This window comes from Chiloscyllium plagiosum, chromosome 15 (genome assembly GCF_004010195.1).
Source record: "Chiloscyllium plagiosum isolate BGI_BamShark_2017 chromosome 15, ASM401019v2, whole genome shotgun sequence".
Taxonomy (NCBI): domain Eukaryota; kingdom Metazoa; phylum Chordata; class Chondrichthyes; order Orectolobiformes; family Hemiscylliidae; genus Chiloscyllium; species Chiloscyllium plagiosum.
Genome location: NC_057724.1, coordinates 2,539,699 through 2,560,060, shown reverse-complemented (window position 1 = coordinate 2,560,060; position 20,362 = coordinate 2,539,699). Strand labels below are relative to the sequence as shown.

General features: G+C 39.4%; 1 protein-coding gene across 4 annotated transcripts in view; it reads right to left on the bottom strand.

Annotated features, from left to right (window-relative positions):
- LOC122557046 (gamma-aminobutyric acid receptor subunit alpha-3-like) overlaps positions 1-17,083 on the bottom strand; it is a 253,902-nt gene extending 236,819 nt beyond the window's left edge. For 2 of the 4 annotated variants that reach the window (XM_043704283.1, XM_043704287.1), the window contains exon 1: positions 16,376-16,842. The gene's annotated coding sequence lies outside the window, so the exon portion shown is untranslated. The other 2 variants (XM_043704284.1, XM_043704285.1) reach the window with 2 other exon arrangements.
- Positions 17,084-20,362: the final 3,279 nt, after the last annotated feature.

The following is a 20,362-nucleotide window of genomic DNA, read 5'->3' as shown; positions in this document are numbered from 1 at the left end:
GGTTCACCAATAAAACAACCATAGAGAGCATACAATTCATATTCCCACTTTGGCAATGGATTAAGAATAAAGATTTGCTCACACAGATTAAATGCATAAGTCTTGATGAAAGCCAGCAGGAACATCTGATGTCCAATGATCACAGATTCAGAACACAGTCAAGAATAAATTACTTGATTCAGAGACCAAGATATTGCAAAGAAATAAATTACTGTTTTAACAGAACAGCCACCTGTGAAGGACACTGAAGAGTTAAAAGGTACCACAGATGATGCAAAGGAGTAGTTATCTGATTCAACGAAGAAGAATTCCTCTGAGGAGGAAATCCACGAGGTTCAGTATCTTCCAGATGATGTAATTCATCAATTCCCTGCATCAAAAATAGCAACATCCTCTGCAGTGAGTATCCAAGAAATAAAAGATAGTCCAATTTAAATGGACTTACAGACCTCACGGTGGCACAGTGGTTAGCACTGTTGCCTCACAACGCCAGAGACCCGGGTTCAATTCCCGCCTCAGGCGACTGACTGTGTGGAGTTTGCACGTTCTCCCCGTGTCTGCGTGGGTTTCCTCCGGGTGCTCCAGTTTCCTCCCACAGTCCAAAGATGTGCAGGTCAGGTGAATTGGTCATGCTAAATTGCCCGTAGTGTTAGATATAGGGGTAAATGTAGGGGTATGGGTGGGTTGCGCTTCGGCGGGTCGGTGTGGACTTGTTGGGCCGAAGGGCCTGTTTCCACACTGTTATCTAATCTAATCTAATCTAATCTAATCACTTGATCAAAACCAAAACCTAGGTTCATGGCCCTTGAGTTAAGACTTACCAATCTTCCAAACCCAAAACAAACACCTTCTAGAAAAAGAGGGACACCTTCAGACTACCTGAACTTGTATAGTCAGTGACTTGGGGCAGACAGGCTGCTGATAATTGTAATTATATATAAGTTTACACATATATTCCCACTTTGGCAATGGATTAATGAATCAGTTATGAATCTCTGTCATTGCAAGGTTATTATATGCTCATCAAAGAGACACCAATATGATTTAAATGATTTTCTGGAGAAATAGACATGATTTCCCATATGGTTGAAGTATGGGTCTGCAGGGTATCTATTCAAAGTTAGACAGACATTTCCTGATGTCTCAATGGGTAAATATGATGTTCACTGCACCACTGAGCCAAATCTCAGCGCCTAATCCCTGTTCTGGATGCTGTCAAGCTTCTTGAGTGTTGCTAGAGTTGCACTCATCCAGGGAGTATTTCAACATACTCCTGATTTGGACTGTGTAGATGACGGACAGGCTTTGGGAAGATGATGGCTTTGTGGCATCACTGTTAGACTATTCATCCAGAGACTCAGACAATGTTCTAGGGACCTGGGTTCAAATCCTGCCATGGCAGATTGTGGAATTTTTAATTAATAAAAATCTGAGATTAAAAGTGTAATGATAACTATGAAACCATTTTAACTGTCAGAAAATCCCATCTGGTTCACTGAAGTCCTTTTGGAAAGGAAATTACCATCGTTAACTGGTCTATACTATATGTGACGCTATACCCACAGCAATGTCGATGACAGCCTTCTGGGGAACCAGGGATGGGCAATAAATGCTGGCCTAGTCAGTGATGCCCATGTACTGTGAATGAATAAAAAAAGTTATTTATAAAGGTGGTCCAGTTCAGATTTGGGTCAATATCAACTCACAGGATGTTGATAGAGAGGGATTCAGTGTTGGTGTTCCCATTAAATATTGAGGTGTGATGGTTAGATTCTATTTTGTTGGAGATGGTGATTGCCTGGCATTTTGCTTGCCACTTGAAAGGCCAAGCCTGAATATTATCCAGGTCTTGCTGTGTTTAGTCATGGACTGCTTCAGTATCTAAGGAGTTGTTATTGGTACTGAAAATTGTGTGATCATCGGCGAACATCCTCACTTCTGACCTTATCATGAAGTGAAGGGCATTGGTGAAATGACTGGAGACAGTTGGGCCGAGCACACGAGCCTGCGGAACTCCTGCAGAGATGTCCTGGAGCTTCGATTGACCTCCAACAGTGAGATTGCCGACTGTCATTTCCCTTAAAGTAAAGCATGCTCAACATAATTACAGCTTATCCCGACACTTTGCCTGAGAGCTGTTAACTGTTGCCATCTTTAACTGGTCTATACTTTAACTGGAGACAAGCAGCCTCTGATCATCCTGAGCAAAAGAGGGAAATCTAAATGTTGTTTTGCCAGCGGATTTCCTGCTTGTGAATTACAATCTCAGTGGCAGACCCAATAATTCTTTACTTCATGGGTGTGTGTACATGTGTTTATGTGTGTTTCCATGTGTATCTGAGTGTGGGTGTGTTTTTGTGGGATTGGGTGTTATTATGTATGTGTTTGTGTGTGCCTGTGTTGTAGTGCATGGCTGTGTGATTGGGTGTGTCTGTGTATACATATTTTGGAGTGTGGTGTTAATTATGTGTGTGTTTGTATGTGCATGCATGCTAGCAGGTATATGTTTGGTCGTGTCTGTCTGAAGTAGTGTGGATATACAAACATGGTGTGTGCACGTGGCTGTGTCTGTGCATGGACATGTGTCTGTGATTTCTTGTATGAGCACATAGTGTGTGATAGTGTATGTGTGTATATATGTGAATGTGTGGGTGTACGTGTATTTATGTGAGAATGTGTGAGTGTATATGTATATTTATGTGTGTAGTGATTGTAATGAGGTCAGCCAAGTGGACCTAATAGAACTGAGCTCCCTTATTGGGGCTGTTAATCTGGTTCACTCAGGGACCTCTGGGTGACAGATTAAAAACAGGAGTGTCAATCACCCTGTCTGAGAGCTGGCTCTGAGGGAACTGAATCTGTGGCAAGGACTTTCCACATGTAAACAAAGGGTGACTTGGTGATGGGATACCAGCTTCTGTGGAGTTATTTCAATGTGTCTATACCTCTTTGAATATGACGAGGAGGAGCTGGTATTGGACTGGGGCGGACAAAGTTAAAAATCACACAATACCAGGTTATAGTCCAACAGGTTTATTCGGAAGCATTAGCTTTCGGAGTTCTGCTCCTTCATCAGGTGTTGTTTTTTGAATAGGTATATGAGTGTGTATAAATATGTGTGTGTGTGGCCCTGTGAGAGTGTGTCTGAGTGTGAAATGTCAGAATGGAAGGATGACACTGTATTTGTGAAGGAGCCCTGGTCAGATTCTCAAAAATATTCTTTTCCATTGCATAAGACATGTGACTTTCAATAATTTTCCTTAAAAAACATCTAACATGTCTTTTTAGTAAATATTAAATTACAAAATAATATCTATCCCACCTCAGTCTGTCAAATGTACCAATTTTCCGTTGAAGACAAGTCCTCAAAAATGTAATAATTAGAATGACTCCATGACAATTAGAAACAAAATTAGAAGTAGATTTTATTGTCACGTGTATTCAGATACAGGAGCACAATGAAAAGTGTACAATGTCACCATTTCTAGAGCCATCTTAAGTACCAAATAGAAAAATAAATAAAGTTATAAGTTAAACATTGCAGTCTTTCTTAGTATAAAGTAGAAAAATAAAGAAATAAAATTTCAGTACTCTTTCTTAAGTGCTTAGATATTCTGAGCTCACATTCTATACCAGGATTCAATCTCCTCAAATTTGGCCCGCTCTCTGGGAGACCTCGGGCTGTCTACTTTCACTGTCACCGCAGATACCGGGTGGGGTGGGGGGGCTCCCTCACTGCCATATTGAGCTCAATCTCCCTGCATTGGGCTCAATCTCCAACTATCAAAGCACCAATCCAAGTCCCCAGGCATTGCCATGCATTGGACCTCTAGCCGATTGTCAAAGCCCTGGTCCAGGGCCCTAGCTACTGCCTCATGTAACTGATGATGTTATGGTTGCCAAGGGCTAAAAGAAGCAACAGATACTTTCGAAGGGATATTGAAAACTTTTTATAATTACTTTAAAACTAATAAAATTCTTGAATGAGCAAGATTTAACAAAAAAGTTTAGCATCTAGGAAAAAAACAATAAATGATTTCATTAATGATCCCTCCAAGCTTAGTGGAGGAATGCAACAATAATGACTCAAGTCAGAGAATTGTTGAAAGAATTGCTAATGATTTTTTGTCATGTACCACACCAAACAAACTGATAAACTGAGCATGTAAACAGAAATAATTAAGTACAATTTGGTAGCCATTATAGAAACGTAGCTGCAGGATGACATAGGTTGAATATTGAGGGTTGTGAGTCTTTAAGAAGGACAAGAAACCAGGAAACAAATGTTGGGTTTGAACTGTTAATTTATGATAGTATTGGCAGAATAGAGCAGATGACTGAAGTTCTGAAACAGGATATAAAAGTGGATTTGAAAGACATGAGAAATCATAAAGGCAAAAAATCTCTAGTGGAAGATCTCCTAAGAGTAGTCACATGTTTGGATGGAAAATAAAGGAAGAAATAATGGGATCTTGTGAGAAAGGGACAGTGATTTTCAAGAGTGATTTTAACCTACATTTAGATTGGAACAATCAGATGAACAAAAGTAAATGAGGAGTTCATAAAATGTTTGTGAGATTGTTTGTCAGAACAACACATTCTGTAGCCAGCCAGAGGGAAGGCTAGACTCAATCTGAATTTATGTAAAGAGATATGAATAATTAAAGACCTCATATGAAAGCACCCCTCAATAACAGCAAATATAATATTATTCACTTTTTATTAAGTTTGAGGAAGGCAAGAGTGGGTCCAAGAATAGCACTTAAAGTAAAATAGGCAGACTTATGAGGGAGAAAGTGAAGACTGCCGATGCTGCAGATGCCGGAGATCAGAGTCGAAGAGTGTGGTGCTGGAAAAGCACAGCCGGTCAGGCAGCATCTGAGGAACAGGAGAGTCGGCATTTCAGGCATAAGCTTTTCATCAAGAATGAGGGGGCCCTCACATTCCCGATGAAGAGCTTATGCCCGAAACATTGACTCTCCTGCTTCTCAGATGCTGTCTGACCAGTTGTGCTTTTCCAGCACCACACGTTTTGATTGAGACTTATGAAGGCATGAAAGCAGAGTTCACTAAAGTCAGCTGACAAACTAAATTAAAGGATAAATCAATAGAGATGCAGTAGGTGGCATTTAAAGGGGTATTAGACAATATACAGAATAGATATATCCAAATAGAAATAACAATTCCAAGGGAGGAACTAACATCTGTGGTTAACTAAAGAAGCTAAAGACAGTCCGCAGTTCTTTGACAGATTTGACAGAATGTAAATAAAAAGTAAAAGATTAATATGAAAGCAAAACAGAGTATGCGATAAAGTTAGTTAGAAGTATCAATACATATTTCAAAGAAAAGTTAACTAAGTAAACATTGTTCCTACAGAAGGTGTGACTGGGGAATTAGTAATGGAAAACAAAGAGATGGCAGATGAATTGAACAGGTTCACTATGGAAGATGCAACTAACATCCCAGAAATAGGTGCGAATCAGGAAATGGAAGGAATAGAGGAATACAGAAAAATTGAAATCTCTAGGTACTGAGCAAATAGTTGGAACTGTGGGCTGACAAGTTCATGTCTCCTGATGAACTTCATTCTAGAATATTTAAAGAAATAGCTTGTTAGATAGTTGATGCATTGGCTCTAATTTTTGAAAATTCCCTTGTTGTGGGGAAATTTCTATTAGATTATGAAGAAAACAAATGTAACTCTATTCAGAAAGGAGAAAAGCACAAAGCATGAAGCTCAAGGTCAGTTGACTGAACATTTGGTATAAGGAAAATATTAGAAGCTATTATTAAAGGTGTTATACTTGGGAACTTGGACAAGTTCAAAGTAATCATGAAGAGTCAATATGCTTTTGTGAAAGAAAATTCCTATTTAAAAGTTTTTCAGAGTTCTTTGAAGTAACATGTGCAATAGAGAAAGGGGAACTGGTAGATGTAGTATTCTTAGATTTCCAGAAGACATTTTATAAGGTGCAACCATCAAGACCTTATGGTGTAGTTGGTGATACATTGGTTTGGAGAGACATTACTGGAAAAACTCAGCAGGCCTGACAGCATCTATGGAAAGAAAGCAGAGTTAACATTTTGGATCCAGTGACATTTCTTCAGAACGAGTTGTAGCTAAGATGATCAGAAGCTCATTGAAGGAATTTCCCCTCAAGCCAGTCATCAACCTAACTTGGGAATATATTACCATTCCTTCACTTTCACAAGGTCAAAAACCCTGGAACTTTCTCCATAACATTCCTGTGGGTGAATCTATACCACAGAGACTACAACAGCTCCATACGGTGGCTCATCATCACCTTCTCAAGGATTTACACAGCTGAATTTATCACCAAAACTCACACCCACCGAGTAAACAAAACAGCTGATCAAAATTATGAATGTTAGATCAGTTCTGAACCATAATAAAGATGCTCATCAAAATTGATAACAAACATTTTATCATTAAGGATGGATCCCTTTGTGAAGAAAAGGGTTAACTATTTATCGAAAAAAACAAACAACTGAGCTTATCTATAATTACTTATGTCATAGTGATTTCAAATCAGACAGAACTAGCACTGCATTCTGGGGGGCTTCCCTCTCTCTCTTTCCATCCTCTATGTATGGTTATGTTCAATAAAAGTTGTTAATGTTCATTCATGGAGCCTAGACATTCTACATGGTGGCAGTGATGACTACAAGCATCACTCTGACCAATAGAAGGGCTGTTCATCTAGCATGAGAAATACAGACTCCGTGCATCATAATGTTACTGCCATGTGAAAATGAAGAGCATACTTACATGCAGAAGCTTTCAATGAAATGCCATCAATGCAATTGCACACATATCTCACCAATGGGTTTAAAACCATGTGTCATTAGTATTATCACAACCATGTGTAATCAACTAAACTGCACCCTCGTGTTGCCAGTGAAATTGATACTACAATCATGCATCATCAATAAAATTACAGCCATTAGTGAAATTATAATCATGTATTACCAATGACATGCCATAATGTGTCACCAGCTATATTATCCTTTTTGACTCACTCTATCTATTGATTATTTGGAGATGCCGGTGTTGGACTGGGTGTGCAAAGTTAAAAATCACACAACACCAGGTTATAGTCCAACAGGTTTAATTGGAAGCACACTAGCTTTCGGAGCGACGCTCCTTCATCAGGTGATTGTCCTGTTGAGGGAGCATCGCTCCGAAAGCTAGTGTGCTTCCAATTAAACCTGTTGGACTATATCCTGGTGTTGTGTGATTTTTAACTCTATCTATTGAAATATGCCAGAAATCTGTGGATATTGCAACATTCAAGGAATGAGTGTTCTAGTGGTTGCTATGTTCAACTGTTCCAATGGTTGCTGCATTCAATCCCACCACAGAACAAATGCATGGTTTGTTCTGAGATATTCAGTAAGTCATTTAGAATAGTTTAAAGGTTTAGTCATTGGAGAGGAAGTCAGTAGTCAAAGGAAACTGCTGGTCAGTGAGCTACTGATGGAAAAAGATGAGAGTTCAATCCTGTTTCAGCATGTAGAATTCAGGAGAAGCCCTTTGACATAGAGACAGTATTGAGGTTAGGGCTCATAACAAAATGTGAATGCTGTTTGCTTTTGATAGAAGGTGTATGTCATTTATAGTTCAGAGCAGCTGAGATTCAGAGTGAAGGAAGCCCACAAGCTTTGTGCAGCTGATGAGCATTAGAATTCAGAGAAACCTGGGGTAGTTCCAGCTCGGTGAAACTGGCTGACTGTGAAAAAGCTAGAGTCATGATTACAATGCAGTTTCAAGAATCCAAGGGAGCAGAGTCCCAGGAAAGGAGGGTGAAGTGCCAGACCATGAGCAGTCCATAGTGGAATAGTTTTTCTATGGATGCCCAACAGCAACAGAGACATGGAAGAGCAGATTGGGAGGCAGATTTGGAAATGTGCAGAAGTAACAAGGTTGTTCTCATGGATGACTTCAACTTCTCTAATATTAATTGGAAATCCCTTAGTGTAAAGAGTCTGGATGGAGCAGATTTTGTCAGGTGTGTCCAGGAAGGATTCCTGACTCAATATGTAGATAGATCGACTAGACAGGAGGCTATTCGGATTAGGTGCATAGCAACAAATCAGGTCAGGTGTCATATCTCTTGGTGAAAGAGCATTTCAGTGGTTATGATCAGAACTCCCTGACCTTTATTATAGTTATGGAGAGGGAGAGGAGCAGATGGTATGGGAAAGTATTTTAATTGGGGTGGGTGGATTACAATGCTGTTAGGCAGGAACTGTGGAGCATAAATTGGGAACTGATATTCTCAGGGTAATGCACAACAGAAATTTGGAGGTTGTTTCGGGAGCACTTGCTGCAGATGCTGAATAGGTTTATCCCACTGAGGCAAGGAAGGGATAGTAGGATGAAGGAACCTTGGATGACAAGAGGTGTGTGGAATATCTAGTCAGGAGGAAGAAGGAAGCTTACTTAAGGTTGAGATAGCAAAAATCAGACAGGGCTCTAGAGGGTTACAAGGTAGCCAGGAAGGAACTGAAGAAGGGACTTAGGAGAGCTAGAAGGGGCATAAAAAAGCCTGAGCGGGCAGGATTAAGGAAAATCTTAAGGCATTCTACACGGATGTGAGGGACAAGAGGATGGCCAGAGTGAGGGTACAGCCGATCAGGGATATTGGAGGGAACCTGTGTCTGGAGTCGGTGGAGGTAGGGGAGATCTTTAATGAATACTTTGCTTCAGTATTCACCAGTGAGAGGGACATTGTCATTTGTGAGGGCAGTGTGAAACAGGCTGATGCCAAGAAGAAGGATGTGCTGGAATTTTTGAAATACATGAGGATAGATAAATCCCTGGGCCAGACAGGATATATGCAAGGTAACGACGGGAAGTGAGGGAAGAGATTGCTGTGCCTTTGGCAATGATCTTTTCATCCTCACAGTACCAGATGATTGGAGGGAGGCAAATGTTACTTTCTTGTTCTAGAAAGGGAATAGAGATAATCCTGGAAGTTACAGATCAGTCAGTCTTATGTTAGTGGTGGACAAAATGTTGGAGAAGATTCTGAGAGATACAGTTTATGATTAATTGAAAAACCATAGCTTGATTAGAAATAATCAGCATGGCTCTGTGAGGGGCAGGCCATGCCTCACAAGCCTTATTGAATTCTTTGAGGATGTGACAAAACACATTGATGAAGGTAGAGCAGTGGATGTGGTGTACATGCAAGGCATTTGATAAGGTTCCCCATGGTACACTCATTCAGAAAGTAAGGAGACTTGGGATTCAGGCAAACCTGTCTATCTAGATACAGAATTGGCTGGCTCATAGAAGAGAAAAGGTGGTGGTAGATGAAAAGTATGCATCCTGGAGCTCAGTAACCAGTGGCGTCCTGCAGGGATCAGTTCTGGGACCTCTGTTCTTTGTGATTTTTATAAATGATTTAGATAATAAAGTGGAAGGGTGGGTTAGTAAGTTTGCCAATAATATGAAGGTTGGGGGTGTTATGGATAGTATGAGGGCTGTGTAGGTTGCAGTGCGATATTGACAAGATGCAGAGCTGGGCTGATAAGTGGCAGATGGAGTTCAACCTGGAAAAGTGTGAAGTGATTCACTTTGGAAGTTGAATTTGAATGCAGATTACAGGGTTAATGGTGGGATTCTTGACAATGTGAAGGGTCCACGTCCATAGATAGTTCAAAGTTACCACCCAAGTTGATAGGATTGTTGAGAAGGTGAATGCTGTGTTGACATTCATTAGCAGGAGCATTGAGTTTAAGAGCCACAAGGTTGTGCTGCAGATCTATAAAGCCCTGGATAGACCATACTTGGAATATTATGTTCAGTTCTGGTTGCCTCATTATAGGAAAGATGTGGATGCTTTAGAGAGGGTACAGAGGAGATTTACCAGGATGCTTGCCTGGACTGGTAGGGCATGTCTTATGAAGAAAAGTTGAAGGAGTTGGGGCTTTTCTCATTGGAGTGAAGAAGGATAAGAGATGACTTGATAAAGATGTACAAGATGAAGAGAGACATAAATAGAGTGGATAGCCAGAGATCTTTTCCCAGGGCAGAACTGGCTATCACAAGGGGACATAATTTTAAGATGATTGAAGGAAGATTTAGGGGAAATATCAGAGGTAGGTTTTTTACACAGACAGTGGTGGGTGTGTGGAATGCACTGCCAGCAGATGGAGTCAGATACATTGGAGACATTTAAGCAACTCTTGGATAGGGACCATGGTTGCTAGTAAAATGAAGGGTATGTAGGTTAGTTTGATCTTACAGTAGGATAAAAGGTTGGCATAATATCATGGGTCAAAGAGCCTGTACTGTGCTGTACATTTCTTCATTCTATGTTCTGAACATGTTATGTGGATGCGTAGTAATTGTAATTAAATTCTCTGTGGGTTCCCCTCAATTTTGATGCCATTCAATAGGCACGTAGGACAGGACAGTCAAAGATTTTCATGTAACACTTTTGAGCAAATTCTAAGCTAGGTCTTCAACAGAGAAAAAAAAAGGAGATTCCTTGAAAACTTTTAAGGAGATTTGATGGCCTGCAGTGTCATTACTGTCTGGAGACAGTTGAGAAATTTGTTTGGTCTTCACTGACCAGGTTTGTCTGTTACCCATATTTACCTAATTTTAAATCAAGATATTATAAGATAAATTCTATAGATATGCAGATGATTTTACTTTTCTAAAATTCTTTCGTAACATTTATTGTTGCTTGTCCAAAAGTATTGAATCTTGTGCCTTTATCCTCCTGTAAATACCTGGGATCTTACATTTCATCTATGTTAAACAGGAAGCTACTGGTCCTTAGCCATATTGTTAATAATGTGGTGGTCTTGGTCTGAAATCATAACATGATTGTCTCAGTTAAAGTACATCCACGTACTGTCAATTAAATTATAAGATGTGTCATCAGTGGCACTACCACCAAAATCACACCAAGGTGCCATCAATGGAATTACAGCAATTTGTTTTCATCAATTAAATTACATGCATTTATCATTGAAATTACATTCATGTGTTATCAATGAAATTACATTCATGCATTATCAGAGAAATTACATCCATACATCATCAATGAAATTATATCCATGTATTATCAATGAAATTACATTCATGCATCAACGAAATTATATTCATGCATCGTCAATGACTTCATATCCATGCACCACCCATGATATTCACCAATTAAATGATATCCATGTGTCAGCAAAGAAATTAAAACCATGTATCATCAATGAAATTACATGATGCCACATCAGTGACATTACAGTCAAAATTACTGATGATATTCAGACAAGTATCATCAATGGAATTAATGGAAAGTGCCATCAGGGAAATCAAGAAGTAAGGTCATCAATGGGGTTTCAGCCATTTATCATTGGTAACATTATAATCAATAATCATTAATGACAATAGCTGCATCCCCTCAATGAGATTGCATCTGCATACCCTTTGTGACATTGCATCAATGTACCGTCAATGATGCCCTATAATAACGTGTATTCAGTGCCATGAAATGTCATGGCTTGTCAATAATATCATATTCCCATTCTATCAGTTATCATCTGAATTAGCTTCCATGTTTAATGTTAGTAAAGTCAAATTCACAGTTTAGCATAAAGAGTGACATCAAAGACATTAATCAAAAACTGATATTCCAACCATGTTCCATCACTAACAACTCATCAACATTTCATTAAGCCCGTGTCATCAGTGACACTACAGCCACAAGATGAAGTTGGTGGAACATAACATTGATTTTAAAATGAAAATGCAGCCAAATGTAATCTGATATATCATGTGTATTATCATGAGCTTGGGTCATCCATGACATTATGACTATGGGTTATCAGTGACATTGTGGCAATGTGACATCACATCTATGGGTCATCAGTGACATCACAACTTTATGTCATAACAAAACATAGGCAATTCAGCCCTTCAATGTGCTGAGGCATTCAAATAAGATTATTGATCCTTTTGCTCTGGTCTCAATCTAACTTTACTGTCTCACCTTCAAGAAGTCTTGATTTTTTTAAAACTCTCTCTGCTTGAGGAAATTCTCTGACTAAGCCTCTACATTCTGGGGATGAGAATTCTGCAGTCTAACAACCCTTTGAGAGAAGACATTTTTCTTCGTCTCAATCTTTCATTTTGTCCTCCTAGTTGTAGTCACCTCTCAAAAAGGAAACATTTCCTCAGCTCTTATCCAGTCAATTCCTCTCAGGATCTTATCAGTGAGATCGCCTCTCAATCTTCAAAACTTCATTTGGTAAAGGCCTAACCTATTCAACATTTCTACATAGAAGAATACCTCATCCCAGGCATGAGTTAATAGACTGTTCTCTGAGCTGATTCTAAGGCTCAGTAATTAATGATGCCTCGTGGCACGAGGGAACCGGGTTCAATTCCATCCTCGGGTGACTGTGTGAAGTTTGCACCTTCCCCCTGTGTCTGAATGGGTTTACTTCAGGTGCTCTGGTTTCTTCCCACAGTCCAGAAATGTGCAGGCTAGGTGGATTAGCCAGGGGATTTCAGGGCTACAGGGATAGGGTAGTGGGTGGGTCTGGGTGAGATGCTCTTCAGAGGGTTGGTGTGGACTTGATGAGTTGAATGGTCTGCTTCCACACTGGATTTAACATACTTTTTTAAAAAAGTAATCCAAACTTGTACATAGTACACGAGATGTGATCTCCCCATTGCTTAGTACAACTATAAAAAAACTTCCTAATTTTACATTACATTTTCATATTATCAACAGCCTGTTACTTTCCTAATCTATGTATTCTATCTCAATGAGATTCACATAACAAGACACCAAGATCCTTCTATAACATGGAGTTCTGTAATCTCTCTCCATTTACACAGATAGCTGCTTTTTTATTTTTGCTGCTGAAGTGAACAATCTCATATTTTGCTACATTTTGCTCCACCTGCCAATTTTTTGCCCAATCAAAACATCTGTCTGGATTCTTTATCCTCTACTTCATTCTGAAAAATGTTTGACAAAATTACTTTCTTACTTAAGTTGACACCATTAATGCACCATATCTTTGTTACCTGCATTCATGTCTTTGATATCGGTTGTAAATAATTGAGGCCACATTACTGATCCCTGTGACACTCAAATTGTTCCATCTTGCCAAGCAGCCTTATCTATTCCCAACTTGCTGTTTGTCCGCCAATAATTGTCCATGCTAATCTCTCCTTACACCAAGTGCTGGTATCCTGTGCACCAGCCTTTAATGTGCTTTTTGGAAATCTACATTTACCGCATCTACCTGTCTCACCTTATCAATCTTGTGGATCCACCATTATTTTAATAAACTAGTTAAAAATTTCACCAAACCATATTGACACTGTCTGATCACATTGCAATTTTCTAAGTATCCTGGCACAATCTTCTTGTTAAAGGATTCGAGCAATTTCAAAATGACAGATATTAGGTTAAATCGCCCATAGTTTTTAACTTTCCACCTTTTTGTCTTCCTCTTTTCTTGAATAAAGATGTTACATTGGCTACTTTCCAATATAAGTGTACCATTCTAGAATTGAAAGAACTTTAGAAAATTAGAACAAATGCATTTGCTATCTCTGCAGCCACTATTTTTAAGACCTTAGGGTGTTGACTATCTGGTCTCTTTTTATCTTATTCCTTCACAGGATGTGGACATCACTGGCCAGGCAAGCATTTATTGCCCATCCTGAATCGCCTCGAGGTTCACTAAAAGTCAACTGCGTTGTTGTTATGGGGATATGTTAGCCTTTTAGGTACAACAGTGTGCCCAACATCCTTTCCTTGTTAATTGTTTTAAATTCCTCCCAGTTATCCATCTCATGATTTTCAATTGTGTTCGAGAAATTTTCTAAATTTTCTACCACAAATTCTACAATCAAATTCCAAACTCATTCTCCAGAAGATCAGCACTAGCTTTAGTTAATGCCTTTCCAATTAGTTTATATGGAAACTCTATCTACCTTTTATATGTCCAACTCACTCACTCATTCACATATTCTACTTTCTCTTTCCAAAAAAACCTAATTTCACATGTAATCTTCTGACACACTACCAAATTTTACAGATTACATCATGTTTCTTTCAATCTAATAAAGTCCTGAACATCTTTATGTGGCCACAGATGGTGTATACTCCTCAGTGAGTCTTTCTTCCTCATTGGGAATAAATCTTTGCTGAGTTAAATCTTTTTTTTAAGTGTCTACAACTGAATTGCTTCAGTTCAACATTCTAACCTAGGCTTCCCATTTATGTTAACTAGCTCTGCCTTCATACGATTATAATCATTTTTATTCAGGTTTAAAACAGTAGTCTGAGACCTGCACTTTCCCCTGCGTACTCTGTTCTATGTGTAATTGCTTTTAGGAGGTCTAAAAACTACTCCCCCCAAATGACCTTTTACCATTAGTATTGCTTATCTCCTTCTGAACTGATTATATTGCTTGCCCTTTCAAGCTAAGTTCATCTCTCAGTGCTGTACTAATGACATTCTTAATTAACAGAGCTAGTCCACCATCTTTTCCTATGTACCTAACTTTCTGAAATGTCAAATGCCCTTTAATATTCAAGCCCCAGCCTTAGTCACCCTGTAACCCTGTGTACAATGACTATCAGTTCATATAAATATATATCTCTGTGACCAATTCAACCATTTTGTTACCAATGCTGTGTGCAGAATTCTGACTTTATCTTTTTACCCTCTTTTCAATCTTTGGCCTTATCTGCTGGTACATTTTTGAGTTTGTAACTGGTGTACCTCCTTGCTACACTTTGGTGATAATTTGCAGAACCACCACCCTGCTATATTACTTTAATGTATCCCTTTGAGAAACCACATCATATCTCACATAATGCTTTCCTCCAACTATTTAGCTTAAAACCATGACATCAGAGCCATGTGACACCAGTGACATGTGGCATTAGCAACATCAGATTGGCACAATAAATATTCCTGAAGCTGGTGATGTATTAACCCCGCGGGACATTAATGTGTGTCGGCTTCTTTTGTTGGGTCTATGTTAAACCGTGTTTTCAAAACTCCTTATTACACCAAGCAGCTTTAGATTTGTTGTAAATGTCCAGATGGTTATGAACAAGCCAATGAAAGGATAATCATCTCTCCTGCAGAACAGCAGTTCCCGAATTTTTATGGTGAAGGGGTTTTGCATCTCAAGTAAACATCTGGTTTGTTGTCCCTTTTTGATGATTGTCAACGGTGCGTGGGAACGATACGAGTTATGCTTATTGTGTAGTCAATGCTTCCAGTTTTAAGAAATAAATCAAAGACATTTAGAAAGTAAATCATGTCAGTTGTTTATTTTGTTGCCGGAAACAAAATGAAGACAAATTGTATAATGTCAGGGTGTAAATAAGGTCCGTACACACAAACTGTCGGACCCTTCATTGTGTGAAATTCGAGGCCACTTTTTTGTGAACTCGGGGGGCTAGGATGTTTTTGACAGGTGCTGTATTCAGAGCTTGCACCATGACTACGAGGAAATCAGATGAACCCATTTGAGCTGCTAGCAATGACAAAATACAACAGGATACAGATGTGTACAACACGGGCACAGCAGCAAAAGGGAAAGGAACCCTTGTCTTCCTGAAACACTCCAAACTGAGCCAACCTTCAAATCCTACAGCCACAACATCTATCTCTTCTGCAAATGCACATGCCACAAACACTTGGCTCCATTCTTGTAGTCCCGTACCATTTTTTTTACTGCATGTTTGCATCAATATCCTAACATGGAGAGCACAATGAAATGTCAAGCAGAGTTGGCACTCTGCTATATCTTGTATTTATGGGGAAACTGCAGAAGTGAATCCAGTACTGATTACAGCAACAGAAGCCTACAACAATAGAAACGATTTACATTTCTTTATACAGTAAACAGTCACTTGGATCAGTGCTTACTACAGCTGTACCTTTCAAATCCAGTCTCTCTGCTTGTGGCTCCATGACATTCCCCCCAGCTGGAAGAAGTTGATCACAATTTAGAACAATTTTTTTTCTCTTTTATTCCATTCAGCTTCAATGTCCACACTCCCCAACACAAACAAAAACATGTACTTTTTTTTTTCTTTTTGAACTTAAATTTTAAACAGGGTGTTTTGCTGGACGCACTGTTCCTCAGTGAAGAGTCAGAAACGAACTCAGCATACTTAAACGTTGAATTTTTGTTTAGTGAGGGACGATTCACGTTAAAGACACATTCTCAGAATACAAGCAACATTATGCTCCCCTTCGGGCTCTAAGTTTGCCCCATAGTTTAACTCCCTGTTTTACAACATTTTCAAACACAAAAGAGATTTTAAAAAAACAACTGATACATATTACTGCTCACCTTTCAAAATGATTTATATTCTCAACACCCTTTGGATAACGGGAAGCAATTACTTTGTTTCATCCATCCTGCATTCCTCTTTCTCTCTCTCTCCCTCTCTCTTCATTCTCTGAAGCTAGATCGCTAAAACATATTTGTGGAGCCGTCCCCTTCTGCACTTCACCCTCAGAGCGTATTTTTTTCAAATAAACTGATTCAGTCTGGAGTCCGACATGCTGCAATTCAAACCCCATGCATTAACACATTTTCGGATCCATGGTCACTGCACTCAGACTCTTCCAGCCAGCTGGATGCTGACGTTTGGAGATGCTGACTTTTTCAGACAATCCTTGATTATTATTTTGTCTGGAATTGGATTCACAAATTCAAACATCTCTCCTCTCCTCTGATAGAATGCACTGCATTCAGCTCAAACAGCAAGCTAGACTAGCACTGCAAGCAGACTACACAATAAGCAATCGCTCAGCTCTTACCAGTGTCGGATTTTTTTTTTAAATGCATATCCTCGTGTTGGTGCAGTCTTACTAATATCCCACAGTGTGTCTGCGAGATGTTGTTTCTGGAAAGAAACGATTATGTGTACTCGCTGCTTTATATCTTCCCCACTGTCAGTGGCAGACCAGATTCCCCCTGGAGGTGGAATCAGTGATGTCTGTTAAAATCACCAAATGCACATTGACAAAAATACGGACACACACTTGGACAGAAACACACACATAGACGCAGACAGACAAACAGAACAAAATACATGCATACATACTCAAAGGCACACAAAATCACACACACACATGCTTTCTCTCACACCCCACACATGCATGTTGACATAGAAACACACCCCTGCATACAATAGTTAGAAAGCATTCATATCTCAAAGCATATGCACAGATGTCTCTCTCTCTCATGCCTACACACATACCTATATTCACCCAGATGCAGATACGTAGTCTCAAATCCACCAACTCTCATATAACTTCGGATGCAACCACACTCACATTCACATATACACGCACCTTCCCACTCGTACACACATACACTGCAAATATGCTTTCCCCGTGACCTGTATATCCACACACACACACTGCACAAATATCCCCTTCCCCCATATACATAAAATATATTACACACACAAATACATACATTCAGGAGCAAACAAACACAGTCTAGACATATTATTTTGGAAATATCACTGTGACTCCCTGTTTCAATTCTATTTACATTCATCAGGCCCAATCCTGTTTATCTGGTGCACTTAATACCCACTGAGGAATTATAAAGAGGGATTTTCCATCACTATGGTAACCGAGGTAAGGTTGATGAAACATCTTCCACATCTTTCTTCTTTTTCTTTTCACTTTGTTTTATTTCCATCTGGCATCTATCATCTTGTCTTCATCCTTCTCTTTTAATTTCTACCATCCTTTTCTTTTTATCTCTGGCTGCTTGCTAATTCTTAAGTTTTCTCCCACTCTTTTTATTCCAATCCTATCTTTTGCTGTGTTGCTCTTTGTTATCCTACATATCTCTCCTGTCACTACCCAAAGAGTCTGTGTAACTCTGATAATCAATACACTGAAGTACTAAGCATAGAGCTTCACTTTCATCCAGTCTGTGTTTGACAAACAGTAATTAATGGAAAAATGGACAGTATATCATTGACCTGCAATTAGACTGGAGATTGCACAATGTCTGTCATCATACATTTGCAGCTTATTTACAGTGACTGAGAAGCTGTTCTTTGACAACCCTCATTTTTGAATAAGCAGAAACATCAATACAAAAGAGTGACACTACAAACTGAGAGGGCAAAATCAGAACCAACTGGGGTATGCCCGAGTAGGTGCCAGATAGAGCCCCCAGGGACAGACAATAATGCTCAATAAGGACAAGAATATATACTGGAGTCAGGTAAGATTTTAGCCATGACAGAACTAGATATAGTTTTAGGTGTGACAAGGTTTGACATAATGATATGCATTATGCTACAGCAAAGGGTGTTACATACATCTTTCTGTTCATGGGACACATGTACCATTAACAAGGCCAGAACCTATGTCCATTCTTGTGCTCTTGAAATCATGATGGCAAACTGCATTTTTAAACAACTGCAGTCCATTTCGAGCAGGTGCAAAACAGCATTTCAGGATTTTGACCCAATGACAGTAAAGGAACAGCAACATCGTTCCAAATGACTGTACAGCTTCGAGAGGAACTTGTATGACTTGATGGTGTTCCCATGCAGCTCCTGCCCTATCCTTCAAGGTGGTTAAAAATACAAGTTTAGAAAGTGCTGTTGAAGGAGTCTTGGTGAGTTATGGCAATGCATTTTGTTAATGGTACGTACTGCTGCCAATGTGCATTGATAGTGGAGGGAGTGAATATTTAAGGTGTTGGATATGTTGCCAATCAACCTGACTGCTTTATCCTAGATAGTGTCAACTAGTGTTGTTGAAGCTGCACTCATCCAGGCAAGTGAGAAGTGTTCCATCAAACCTCTGACTTGTTCCTTGGACAAGCTTTGGGGAATCTGAAGGTGCCTACTTGTTGTGAATTTCCTGGCTTCTGACCTGCTCTTGTAAAATATTTATCCAGTTGGCTAGGTTTCTGGTCAGTAGTAACCTTGAGAACGTTGAGGCTGGGGGATTCAGTAATTATAACGCTAAGCAGTTCAAAGAGGTAATGGTTAGATTCAGTCTTTTTTTATTGCACTAATATATCTTGCTGCTTATCAGCCAAGGACTGGATATTGCTCATGTCTTGCTGCATTTGTTCATGAACTGCTTCAGTCTCAGTAGAGTTGCAAATGGTGCTGAACTATGTTCAATCATCAGTAAACGTCCCTACTTCTGACCTTATGTTAGAGGGATTGTCATTGATGAAGCAGATGAAGATGGTTAGACTTAGTACACTACACTGAGGAACTCCTGCAGCGATGTCCTTGAGCTGAGATGACTGACCTCCAACATTCACAGCCATCTTCCTTTGTGTTTGGTACGATTCAACCATCAGAGTTTTTTCCTTGAATCCCATTGACTCTCACTTTGCTCGGACTCCTTTGCAATGTATGGGGGTCAAATGCTGCTGATGTCAGGATGTCTCATTTCATCATTGGAATTTTGATCATTTGTCCATAGTTGAACCAAGGTTGTAATGTGATCTGGCTGAGTGGTCATGGAAGAAGATAAACTGAGGGTTGCTGTATAGGTAATTGGTGAGTGTGCATTGCTTGATAACAGTGGTGCTGGGATTTGTCCAGCTTTTTTTGTCAACATGGCAATTTTCCACTTTGCTGGTTAATGCCAGTGTTATAGCTGCATTAAATCATATTGGCTAGAACCTGGCCAGTTCTTCAGTGGTTGGTATTTATAGCCTTTGCTGTAACCAACCCATTCATTTCTCCCACCAGAATACCCTCAGTTTCGTTTCCACCTCGAGTAGTGGTCATCATGCAGAAGCACTGATCCATCACTTCCCACAGGTCAGTACGTGGGAATCAGCAAGAGTTTGTTTGTCCACGTGTGGACCTTAACAGAAGCCTTAGTCAGTGTTGAGGACTCCAAAGGTAACTTCCTCCAAACTGTATACCACAGTTTTGCCACACAATATATATCCAGGAATGATCAATGGGGCATTGGTTGTATTAATTCAATCGGGCTATTTCATAACTAATCTATGGGACAGTATTCCCAATTTTGGTCTTTGATGAAGAGAATGTCACAGAGTTGGATCCACATTTGCTATTTCCAGTGCTAAGGTCTGGTTTACTTTGGTTGAATGATAATCTTGTCAGTGTAAGGCAGAAGTATGGTATAAGAATTACATAAAATGATGGGTTTGACAGTTAATTAGAACAATAAATGTGAGGAGATCAGGTTAAGGAATAGATGTGATAGTTTGGTAGAATGATAGGTATTGGCATAAGGTAGAATGATAGGTGTAAGAACAACGTAGATGGATGTGAGAGTACTATTTAGAATAATACCTGTCATA